The sequence below is a fragment of the Lycorma delicatula genome, chromosome 1, assembly GCF_047948215.1.
Source record: "Lycorma delicatula isolate Av1 chromosome 1, ASM4794821v1, whole genome shotgun sequence".
NCBI lineage: Eukaryota > Metazoa > Arthropoda > Insecta > Hemiptera > Fulgoridae > Lycorma > Lycorma delicatula.
Genome location: NC_134455.1, coordinates 354712299 through 354724578, shown reverse-complemented (window position 1 = coordinate 354724578; position 12280 = coordinate 354712299). Strand labels below are relative to the sequence as shown.

At 42.1% G+C, this 12280-nt stretch overlaps 1 protein-coding gene across 1 annotated transcript in view; it reads right to left on the bottom strand.

The window, feature by feature from the left end:
• LOC142334470 (uncharacterized) overlaps positions 1 to 12280 on the bottom strand; it is a 712180-nt gene that overhangs the window by 27244 nt on the left and 672656 nt on the right. The window lies entirely within an intron of this gene.

Sequence of the window (12280 nt, the reverse complement as noted above, 5' to 3'; positions counted from 1 at the left end):
TGTTTAATAATTGATTTATTTAAGACTTTTATTATTACAGACATTTTTTTTTCCTAATTTTTAAATCAAGTGAGAACACAAGTTGTATTAAGGTAGTTTTTATAATTTATAATTTTATTTTGGATATATTATGGCCAATTCTACATCCACTCCTTATATATAAATGTGTGTTTGTATATAATAGAATTGCATATGCATGATCATGATAATTTATTCATTTATTTATTCTTTTAATTCTATTACCAGTATTTATTTTATATCAAAGATTTGACTTGTTTTTGGTTTGTTATACTTTCTACTAATCTGAATGTAGTTTTCTCTAACATTATTTAGTTATTCTCTTATCACTCAAGGTATCATCTATCACAAATATTTGTCTGGTAATATAGCAATCATATCAAAAAAATATATTTATTTATATTAATTTTGAAGCAGACTTTTCCTTGTTAATGAATAACAAAAGCCAACTTATATTTCAATTCTAACAGACAAGTTTAGTTATGTACTTAGAATTTTGTTTATTTTGTCAACTTTAGCGATGCTGCTACAGCTATAATGAATGAGAAAGTACCCAGATCAGTAAAAAAAATCTAAAAAATTGATCCTTCTTTAAGTTTTGTGCCTTAAGGAGATATTTAAAAAAAAATAGATTTAAATAAATTGTACATAATCTGTGAAAAAAAATTTTATTCCAGTGTTCCCAAGTCCAAAAAATCTATTTTTGCCAGACAGACATTTGTGCATGTAAGTATATATGTTGGCTAGTAATGGTCTTATAACTTTGGACCCGGTGACCGATTTTCTTCAAACTTGGTAGACAAATACTACTTTTGGGGCAAAGAATGAATTAAATTTTTATAAAAATTGGAAAAATGCTGGGTTTGTTTTGGCCAAAATAAAATTTTAAATCTTTACTGGGGCACTGATTAAAACTTTTGAAAGAAACTTTTTTGCCCAAGGATTATTATTTAATATTCATCCACTGCCCTAAGGAGTAGTCAACGCTGACGAGAGCTATCTCTGCCATAATAAGAGGGCGCCTGGTAGCCAAAAGTCAAAAGTACTGGGCTCTCAGTTAAGGCTGTAGCTAAGCAGCGAAAGTGAATTCAGGGAAGTGCAGAGTTTTCTGCATTCCAAGGGAGTCGCCTTTCACTCCTTTCAGCTCCCAAAAGATAGGGAGATCAAAGTGTTCATCCGGGGCATCCCTTATGGGGCCACCCTGGGAGAGGTGAAAGAAGAGTTGACCTCGCTCGGATACGAGGCAGTTTTTTAGCCCCCAGCCACAGGTAGTTTTACCAGCGGCAACGGTGACGGTGGACAAAGGGGAATCACCTACCACCACACCACCCAAGCCCAAACCGGCGCTCGCTACAAAAAAGGTGGAGGCAATACAGCCAAACATGCCTGTGGTGAAGCCTGCTCCGCAAGAAAAGAAAGCAGCCGATCAATCGGCTAAGTCAAAGAGAGCTGGTGCTAAACCCACGACCTCGGGCAAATCAACCAAGGTCCAGGAAGCCCCACGCCCCATAAAAAAAGGGTCAACTACCCTTGGCACCTCCAGCGGCAAGAAAAATATGGCCGCACTCCCGAAGGAAAATTCCGGAACGGACTTATTGTCGCAAATGACAATTAATGATGTCCTACCGGAAATTCTTGCAACATTGTCCCGCCTGCTCCAAGCAAAATCTCTGAAGAACTTTATTCAGTCCATAACAGAGTGCCTTATGAACCTAATAACTAGGTATGATTAGGTAAACACTCAAGACTGCTACAGTGGAACGCCAATTCAGTAGTAGGCAAGACGGCAGAACTTTGCCGTTTGGCCGAGGATCTACTAATAGACATGATACTGTTGTCCAAGACGTGTTTGAACGCGAAAAAACCACTGACCATTCGAAACTACTTTACTATAGGACGGATAGGTCAATAAGACCCGGACGCCCTGCCACCGGCGGAAACGCAATTTTAGTCCACAGACGCCACATACACTCGCGGAACGACCTCTAAACTAACGTGATGGAGCAGACTTGTGTACATGTGGAGCATCTAGGCATGGTGTATCGGCTGGTTTCGGCTTGTAATAAACCAAACTCAGCGGTACCCGGCGCAGATCTAGATGCCGTGCTAGGAAATTGGGATGGGCCCATGATACTCATGGGCGACTTCAACGCCTAAGCACTCGTCTTGGAATAGCAATCTGACAAGTGCAAATGGCAGGTTACTATACGAAAGGGCACGAGCACGCCGTTTAGTCGTCATAGGCCCCGAGGTGCCCACCTTCGTTCATCGAACGGGCAGATCGAGACCTGATGTACTCGACATCGCAATCATGAAGGCGGTAACAACCCCGTTCATAATTGAAACGATAGAAGACTTAAGCTCGGACCATTCTCCTGGAGTTGGGCTTAACAGGGGGCGGCCGAGATCCTCCGACTATACCCCGAAGGTCAGTGAATTGGAAAAGGTTCTATGAAACTCTCCAACAGGATTACAGGCCAGTGGATCCTGAAATCCTAACTACACCGGAGGAAATCGACGACACGGTCGAATGCGTTACGTCCTCAATGACAGAAGCACTGTCAAACAACTCTACGGAAAAGACCACGAGGACTATCCGTAATAATCTCCCACCTCACATCTCTGACACTATCGCAGGGAAGCGCCGATTGAGGAGGAGATACCGAATCACCCTGTTCCCGACGATGAAAGGGCTTTTTATATTCAAACGGACAGATTGAAACAGCTGCTGGAAAAAGATCGAGAGGATTCATGGAACGAATACCTCGCGTCGGTCTCAGACAACCACTCCTCGGTGTTCAGGCTGAACAAAAAACTACAAGAAGGAAAGAAGCCCCGCCACCCGGTTGTGGGGCAACGAGGCGTTATGGCATATTCGGAGGCGGACAGGGCGGAGGTTTTCGCCGACACTCTGGAGAACCAATTTACTCCAAACACCCCTCCCGCCTCGAACGACGACCACACAACCGAGGTAGAGTCCTTCCTCGTAGACTATTTAGCACAGGTGGAATGGGCCCCACCAGAAATAGACCAAGTCACTGAGGCGGAAGTTTCCGCAGCAATCAAAGCCACAAGCCCCGACAAGGTTCCAGGTGTCGACGGGATCGGTGCCCGCGCATTCCAGAATATTCCACCTGCTCTTATAGCGAACATAACACAATATTAACGCAATTTTGTACGTTGGATATTTTCCAAATTCCTGGAAAATTGCAAAGGTGATATGCCTACCCAAACCTAGGAAAAGTTTACTCTTTCCCAGAATTACTGGCCGATTTCCTTATTACTAGCTATTCGAAAGGATCTTCCTGGTGAGAGTTAGTTGACACTTGGGTAAAGAGGTACGGGCTGAGCGAATTGGGTTCAGGGAGGGCCACTCGACGACCCTCCAACTGGTTAAAATAATCGACAGTCTGTCGGAGGCCTGAATAGAAAAGCGGTAACTGCAGCCGTTTTTATAGGTGTGGCTAAAGCCTTTGACAAAGTTTGGCTTAGCGGCTTGCTATATAAACTCGCGCATACAACGATTCCCTGTCGCTATGTCAAACTGGTAGCGGTCTTATTTACTAGACCGACAATTTGTTGTACGCGTAGGGGCTCCGAAGTACGGGTCGAGAGAGAATAGCTGGTTGGTGGTCTCGGGACTTGACTGCGGTAAAACAGGCCGTGGGCCGACTCAGGAGAGCCGCACAGCGTGGGCGTGATCCTGACCGGCGCGAGGCCTTGTTTGCGGAATACCGTCAGAAAAGGAACGAGTATTTTCATAGAATTAGGACTTCTAAACGAGATTCCTGGCGCTCTTTTGTCCAAGAGCAAGGGAATAAAGACCCTTGGGGAGTTGTTTATCGTGTTCTTGGTCATAAACGTAGAAAGGACAATCTTCTGTCGGCTCTCTCGACTCAGGACGGCGTTGTTGTTGAGAAAGATCGGGTTCTATCTCTTCTGATGGACGATCTGCTCCCCGATGATACCGAGGTTGGTGAGACCTCGTATCACCGGAGAGTTCGAGCGGCGGTTGTAAGTTTCACTACGGACTCTGTGTCTTTGGAGATTACTGAGGCGGAAGTCCGCCAGGTAATCTGTAGCCTTGCTAGGAACAAAGCCCCCGGATATGATGGTATCACGGTGGAGCTCCTTGTTCGTACCCTGCCCGTAATTCTTGGCCCGTTGACTAGGGTATTCAATAGGTGTTTGTTTGCCGGGTATTTCATTTCCCGGCTTGTTGGAAGCGAGGAATTCTGAAGCTGTTGTTTAAGGGTGGCGACAAGGACCCCACCGTTAGTTCTTCTTACCGTCCTCTGACGCTCTTACCAGTTGTTGGAAAACTTTTCGAAAAGGTTCTTTACCTCCGCATTAATAGTAGGCTCACTTTAAATCACATGCTGATGGACGACCAGTATGGCTTTAGACCCGGTAAGAGCACAGAGGATGCGATTATTAGGGTCCTGAATCTGGCTTCGGGCAGCGAGTGCAAGTATGTACTCGGTGTCTTTTTGGACATATCCGGGGCATTTAATAACTTGTGGTGGCCCTCTGCCTTGTTCCAATTGCAGAAGCGTGGTTGCACGCAGGAAGAAATTAGGACTCTCTCGAGTTATTTCAGCGACAGAACTGTCGTCCTTCGTGACGGCAGTTCGCAAGTAGGAAAGACCCTGTCTAAAGGATGTCCGCAGGGCAGTGTATTAGGTCCACTCGTCTGGACCAACGAGTTTGACTCTCTCATGCGGTTGCGCTTGCCTGGTGGCTGTCGCGTCGTGGCTTATGCCGACGATGGGCTGCTGCTGGTTGAGGGTAATTCGCGTGCTGAGATCGAGCTTAGAGCGGCACAGGCATGTAGGGTGTTGCGGTTGTGGAGTCTTCAGCATAAGATGGTTTTCAGTGCGGAGAAAACCACTATGATGTTTTTGAAGGGCCGTTTAGCTGCAACTCGCCATCTGCGGGTTGTGGATGGGTGGTCGGTCTATTAGGTATGTCACTTTTCAGAAATATCTGGGTGTTATCCTTGACGAGAGGCTTCTCTTCAAGGAGCACCTTCAGTATGTGGCGAAGAAGGCAATTGATGCTTTCTTCGGCGTCCGTAGAGTGGTCCATCCCGATTGGGGGTTGAATTTCCGTACCATGCGGATTCTTTATAAAGGCGTCTGTGAGGCCATTATGTTGTACGCTGCGCCCGTCTGGGCTCATCGTTTACAACACCAAAGCTATAGGGACATTATTTTACGAGCCCAGCGTCTTCTTCTGTTAGCGGTTGTCGGTGGTTACAGGACTGTCTCGCGAGAGGCAGTAACTGTGATTGCAGCCATCAAACCTGCGGATATTTCGGCTACGGAACGTAGCCAGCGGTATATTGCAAGGAAGGCTGGTCTTCTTACTACTGGGCGTATGCGTGAGATCGAAGACCAAGGTTTTGACTCTTGGCAAGATAGGTGGAACACTTCTTTGACAGGTCGTTATACGCATGGTATATTTCCCGATGTCAGAGAGTTGCGAGCGATTAGCTGGGTATCCCCCAATCGGCATACCACTCAGTTCCTTTCAGGACATGGTGCATTTAGGGACAAATTGGCTAAGTTTAGGTTGGTTGATTCCGGCTTCTGTCCGGACTGTAGGGTCGATGAAACTGTGGATCATGTCCTCTACATATATCCCCGGTACAAAGCTGAACGTACCAGAGTTACTAGGGAACTCGAGAGAGTAAACTCTGTTTTGGATCTACGAGTCAACTGGAGGACTCGTAGTGAGTGGAAAATAGTTGCTGGCTTCCTTCGCTTCCTCGCCCTGAGCAGGACCGCCGAAGGAATTTAGTAGGTGATAGGAACCTGGGTGGCTAGGGACCGCCTGGGCAGTTGACTGGCCGAAGGTAGGCGCTTAGGCAGCGTGCCTCGGTTGGATGTATTGGTGGTATGCATTGAATCAGGCTGTCGGCGGATTAGCGGCCGTTGTCGGCGGGCGGGATTATTCTTGCCCGGCGGGTGCGGTCGCGCTCCGACGAGGGCATTTTGAGCTAAAGTCACTGTCGGCGGGGTTTCTCTGGGTGCTGCTTAGGTGGTACGTAGGGGAGTCTCGGCGGCAATTGCGAAAGATGGTGAATGTCACGTGGGACTCCGCGATGGCGCTGTACGGGAGTAGGCGTTTATTCTCCTCTCCCGGGCAGACCGGAACGGAGTCAGATAGAAACTCATTAGAGTATTAAGCGGGGTTCTTAAGGGAACTAGGTCTAAATTTCGATGTTAAACTTTAGTGGGAAGTTTATTGTTGAGGTTGTTAGTGCGGATCTGAGAGATTCAGAAAGTGGCTCTTTATAGTAGGATCTAGGCGCGGGGTCTTCTTTCCGCGGTTAGGTTTCTAGCTTAGTTCTTGAGGGCGACGTGGTAGCTGCAGGTGTCCGTTGTCTTCATTCTGAAGGCATAAACATGTAAATCTATCTCGGGGTGAATTTTTACCGATGTAGATGTCCCTTGGGACATCTGCATCGGTGGCATCTCTGCGGGGCCTAAACTGTAAGCTGTGGTGTGCATCAGTTTGAGGGCGAGAAGAAGTCCTCCGTTAAAGCCACTGCTGGCTAGGAACGGAGGGGGTGGTGTAGCGACCGGACACGCTACGAGGTGGGTTCTTCTCCCCTCGGGGGGGGGGGGGGGATCGAGATGTACGCGTAGGGGGAACAATCTCTTCCACTAGAGACATAGCCGCTGGAGTACCCCAAGGAGAAGTTCTTTCGCCGTTCTTGTACACGGCCTACGTCAACGATATGCCGCTGTCGGTAGGAGTCAAAACAGCTCTATACGCAGATGACGCGGCGTATTATTATAAATCCAGAAGTGTAGATTTCGCGATCGAGAGACTCTAAAGACAAATGGATCTAGTGGAGCCGTGGCTCGAATCAAGTGGCTGGAGAATCAAGGTCAACGGTGAAAAATTGGTGGCCGTAATGTTCACATACAAGGACAAAGATCCGAGGACTTAACCAACTCAAAACTGAAGAAGGAACCCCGTCTCAAATCGGGCCCATTTTGTGGCCAGTGTGTAATCGCGTATATTTACTTACTTTTGTCCCATAAGTGACCCAAACAGCGGACGAACGCCGTTTCTGGCGTATTAAAACGCGTTTTTTTTTTAAAGCGATGCTCGGTGTTACAATCCCAGTAGGTACCCCAAAGAAAAAATAATTATATACACCGGGCTACATACAACTCCACTCAAAGGATAGTTTGTTGTAACCCCCAAGCCAAGGGAAACTATGGCCTTTTCCCTTCCTATCGTACCAAACAAAATGAAATAAAACCCTTTTTTTCTGTGTGTTTCTGTTTCTTATGTTTCTACAATCAACACAACATAGGCGGTCAATTGACGGCGGTCATGAGGTACTCCAAATTCCTTCCCGAACACACGTGTGTCTGGATGATTTATTAATTACGTTTAAGTAAGATGTCACTTCTTACTACTTCAAAAATCAAGGCGATCGCCGCTGCCAAATCGCGACCGCGAAATTGAACCCCATTGTAAGTTCCTTACTTCCTTTTACCTTTCAAGAAAGAAGAACGAGCAGAGGGAACGAGCCAAGCAGCCACCAGCCGTAGACCGAAGAAGAAACCTGCACTCTCCCCGTTCCGCCATTCCGGGCCATGGGACTTTCTACGGTTAGTGGCTTGTAATTCGATTGTTGCCAACTCTAGGAAAGTTCAGGCCAAAGAAGAAAGAAGACCCACAACGTGACTCACCACCACGGACTGGAGTCCGGTAGAACAGTCCAGCAGAGAAACAGCATGAAGGGAAGCCACAAAAGAAGAAGAAGAAGATCTACAATCCTCCTTTCTACCCACCATCCTCAAAACTTACAATTTAATTCAGTCAGCACATGCGACTCCCTTCGGAGAAGGGGGCGCATTTCTTCCCGCATAAATAACTAGGACCCCAATAGGCGTATTCCTGCTAGTCCGAAAGGGGTTAGCACCGAAAGGACTTCAGCAGATGGACAAGGGGAACCACGCCGGGAGTCAGGGGAGGAGTACGAGGCTCAAAAGCTGTCTCCCACGGTCAGACCCAATAATTAAATTTCACATTGGTCCATGCAGATAGGAACGCAAATCAACAAATCCGTCCATAAATAAAACATAAAATTAATAACCGCCACTAAATAATACCCAGTAATCCGCCCGATAATAGAAAGATACAGCAGCAAGAGACATTGAAATTCTTGAAATATTAAAAAGGATGGGAGGCATTTAGCATCCCTGACTAATTTCTCTTCCCACCTTCATTGTTTCTGTTTTTTCTCCTTCTATTCGAACCTATACCTTTTGCCCTATGTACAATTCCTTAATAAATCTTCTATCGCTCTGATCCAATCCTACTTGCCTCAAAATTTCATTAGTTTATCCCCATTTAACCATATTGAAAGTTTTCTCCCAGTCAATGAAACTTATGTACAAAACTTTATTTAAATCTATCATTCTTTTCATCAAAACTCTAAAACACCTTATTCCATCCTTAGTTCCCTTTCCTTTCATAAAGCCAAAATGCTTATCATCCAACATTCTCTCTATCTTTCCTTCTATCCTGTTCAGTATTATTCTTGTCAATGCTTTTGCAGTATATATTAGACTTATAACACTATAAACCTTGAAATATTTGGCATTGTTCTTCTTTGGTATGGGAATCTTTTAAGGAAATCTTCTGGCCATTAACCAGTCTTATAGATTTTATTTCCAAGTTTTGTTTATCTATTGCATCTACCCCTAAGACCTTTAACACCTCTGCTGGTAACTTGTCACAACCTGTAGCTTTCTTCTATCTTAACTTGTAGATTGATTTTTTAGTTTTCTTTTTTAAAATGATCAGGCCTTTCATTTCTTCATCACTGATGTGTAGGTTTTCATAGTTATTTGACAAATTATACAGTTCTCCTATTTAGTCCTTCCAAATAATTTACCTGACTTTTATGTTTGATACTATTTGTCTTTGCTCATTCATTATTCTTCTTACTTATTTTCTTTATCTCTACTTTTATCAATTCTCTTGCTCTATTACACATTTCTTCACCTTTTTCTTGTTTTTCCAAAATCTCTTCATATAGTCCATTTATCCATTATTCCTTGGCCTTTTGTGATTCTCTCCTTACTTCACTGTTTAATCTCTAGTACATTTTTCTTTCTTCATTGTTAGTAGCACTTTTAAATTCACTTCTTTCATCTATTTTGTCTAGAATTTTTTGTTATCCATTCTATCCTTTTCGGTTTACTTCTACATTTTCCTATTTCTTCATCAAGGCTTTCTTTTACACATTGTTTTATAGAATTCCATTCTTCATTGACTTCCTGTTTAGGTGGGGTTGAGAAGATATTTTCTTCTTTCTACGTTAGTTCTGAAGTCACATTTTTCATCTTTTAGTTTATCAGCATTCCACTTTGTGTTTATGTTCCGTATCTGTTTTATGTGTTTTAGTTTTGTTTGTAAGTCTGCAATCAGCAGATTATGATTTGTATATGTATAGATTCCAGGTAAGATTTTACAATTCTTCACAATATTTGCAAATCACAGATTTACTAAAATAAAGTCGATTTGGTATATCTTTTTAGATCTCCTGGACTTTTCCAAGTATAAAACCTTCTTTTATAATTTTCAAACCATCCAATATCTATTCCTATCTGATTCTCTTCAGAAAATTCAATCAGTTTCTCTCTTGTTTCATTCCTTGCCCCCCCCAGTCCATATTTGCCCATCGCATTTCCCCTACTTTCTTATCCCACTATGCTATTCCAGAATCTCATCATGCACTTGATTTATCTGGTTATACACACTAGCAAACTTTTCTTCATTAGCTTCTCATGTCAGTAAGTAAATCTGGATGATAATTGTGTCCACTATCTTTCCTCTAAGTCTTACAACTATTACTCTATCACTGATTGTTGAATCTTGAGATGTACTGTTCTATATTCCTTCATACAATTCTCATAGTATTTCTACTTTTCTCTCCTATGTTTATCATTTTATATTTAACTAAAGTGAACTCATCTCCTTCTCGTCTAACTTCATATAAACCGAGTATATCTGTATTGTTTCATTCCATTTTGTTCTTTATGTTTTCCAATTTGCTAGCAACATTCATCATTCTTACATTTCATGTACCTATCCATATCTTATGTTGGTTGATCTTGATCTTGTACAAACTCTTGAAACAGTCTCCACCCGGATATCTGATTGTAGAGATTTTAACTCTGGATTTTTCTTTTCAGGATTACCAATCTTGGTTTTGCAATATCTGGAACTAAGGATATCCAGTCTTGACCCTTAAATGGAGTGGTTTCCTGTTGCCTTCTCCATTCTATGCTGTTGACCCTATGGTTTGTCTGCCTTTAGGGACGATTTCTCACCCCCAAGGGCAAGAGAGTTGCCCTAAACCTATACCTGCTCTTCCGCCCTTCAAAGAGACCATTGGCATTTGACTGCCATTACATGAAGACAAAATTTGGTTCTCAGGAAATCTTCTGTTGAGGCCAGCACATTACAATATAAAGCTACTCCTTCAAATAATCAAAATACTATAATATAGTATTGTATGTATATAGGGCGCTATACATTCTATATAATACACCTACATTATACACCTATAAAATACACCTTCTGAAAATAAAAATTGAAGCAACATGCACGTAAAGAAAAAAGCACTTTACACAATTGTTTTGAGGCCAATTACATAAACAGTAGATTTGCCTTATTTAATTCTGTTTAAACACTTAAGCGTGTTTTCAAAATACCACACTGATCTGTGATTGGAAGGCTCTCAATTTGTTAGAGAGAGAGAGCCAACAATTGTCCAGTTGTTGGTAAGGTTGAATTTTAATTTATTTTATTTACACATAAATAATGTTATATACAAACGGTGCCATGATTGAAAAATTAAATATAATGCTATTGTCCAATCACTCTTGTAATGACAATTCAACAACCACAGTTGTTGAGGAATCTGTGATTAAATTCTAATACATTGTCATGCATATTGTTTTTTTTTAAAGTGTAGACCTCTTCAGCAAGCCATGTCAGTTTATATTGTGGCTTTGAGGGCAATTTTAGTTTTGATATTCTATTTTACAAGAATGTTTTATTTTTAATTTTTTGAAACATTCAAAGAACTTAAAAATTTTCTAATTGACACATGAATTAATTCATCAAGCAATCTGTATCTCTGAAATTTTGCATAACTTCATATTTTCATATAAACAGTTTTTCCAGTTTATTATTAGGAGTAGATTTCATAAGAAAGCTACCTATTGTAATGGGTACCATGATTCGACTTCCAGAAAATTCTGGAAAATCCAGAAAATCAGTTGAAAGGTTTTATATACATTTATGGCCAAAATCGAACCATGGGGGTGGAAATGGGATGGCTTTTTTGAAAAAAACAACAAAATACTGCTATAACTTTCTTATTAGGTAAAATATTGTATTCATTTAAAGTTCCTTTTATTCTTTGGAAAAGGGCCTAAAACTTATGTAAGTAAAGATTTTTGATATCGCCAACCATTGGTCCAGGGGTGAAAAAAATGGGGTTTCAAAGACAAAAAAAAATCATACTTATCTTAATAGGCACAGTATCGAATCAGTTTAAGGTGGTCGTTAGTCCTCTAAAAACTTATGTTTGAAACAATTTTTGATTTTTACTGGGTTATCCTTGCTTAATGAGAAAGTTGGAAAAAGTGGGAAAGAAGGACCTCTGTTTTCCAGAAATACCAATAAAAAACTATGGCATTGACTGAACTAGAAGAAAGATTCATATGCCCTCGAATATCATTCATGTTCATAAGGGCAGTAGTGAGTGAAGAGTACTTAATCAAGGGCCGACCAGTGAATGTGCCAATTGAGGTCCCCGGATCTGTAAATATTTTATCTAGAGCGATTAGTGAGACAAAAGTTGTATCCATTTGCTTTAAAAAAAAAAAGCTGCAAGGCCTGAAAACATTTGGCCACAAGTGATAAAAAAGGCAATGCTACTCCTTCAAAATTCACCAATTTACTAGTATTTCAACATATTTCTTGACATGCAGCACATAAGTGATGTCACCAAATTTCATGCAGCGACACCTCTCAGTGATGATTAGATCAGACGACAAGATAAAGAACAAGATTACGATGGTGATGTTAATGATAATGAAGAACCAATTAACATTGCTGATGTTGAAACAATGTTGATGGATGCTATAATATTTGCACCTGGTGAAGGGTGCAAGCCCGAGTCATTATTTGCAGAATATATGGAAGCCCAAAGTTT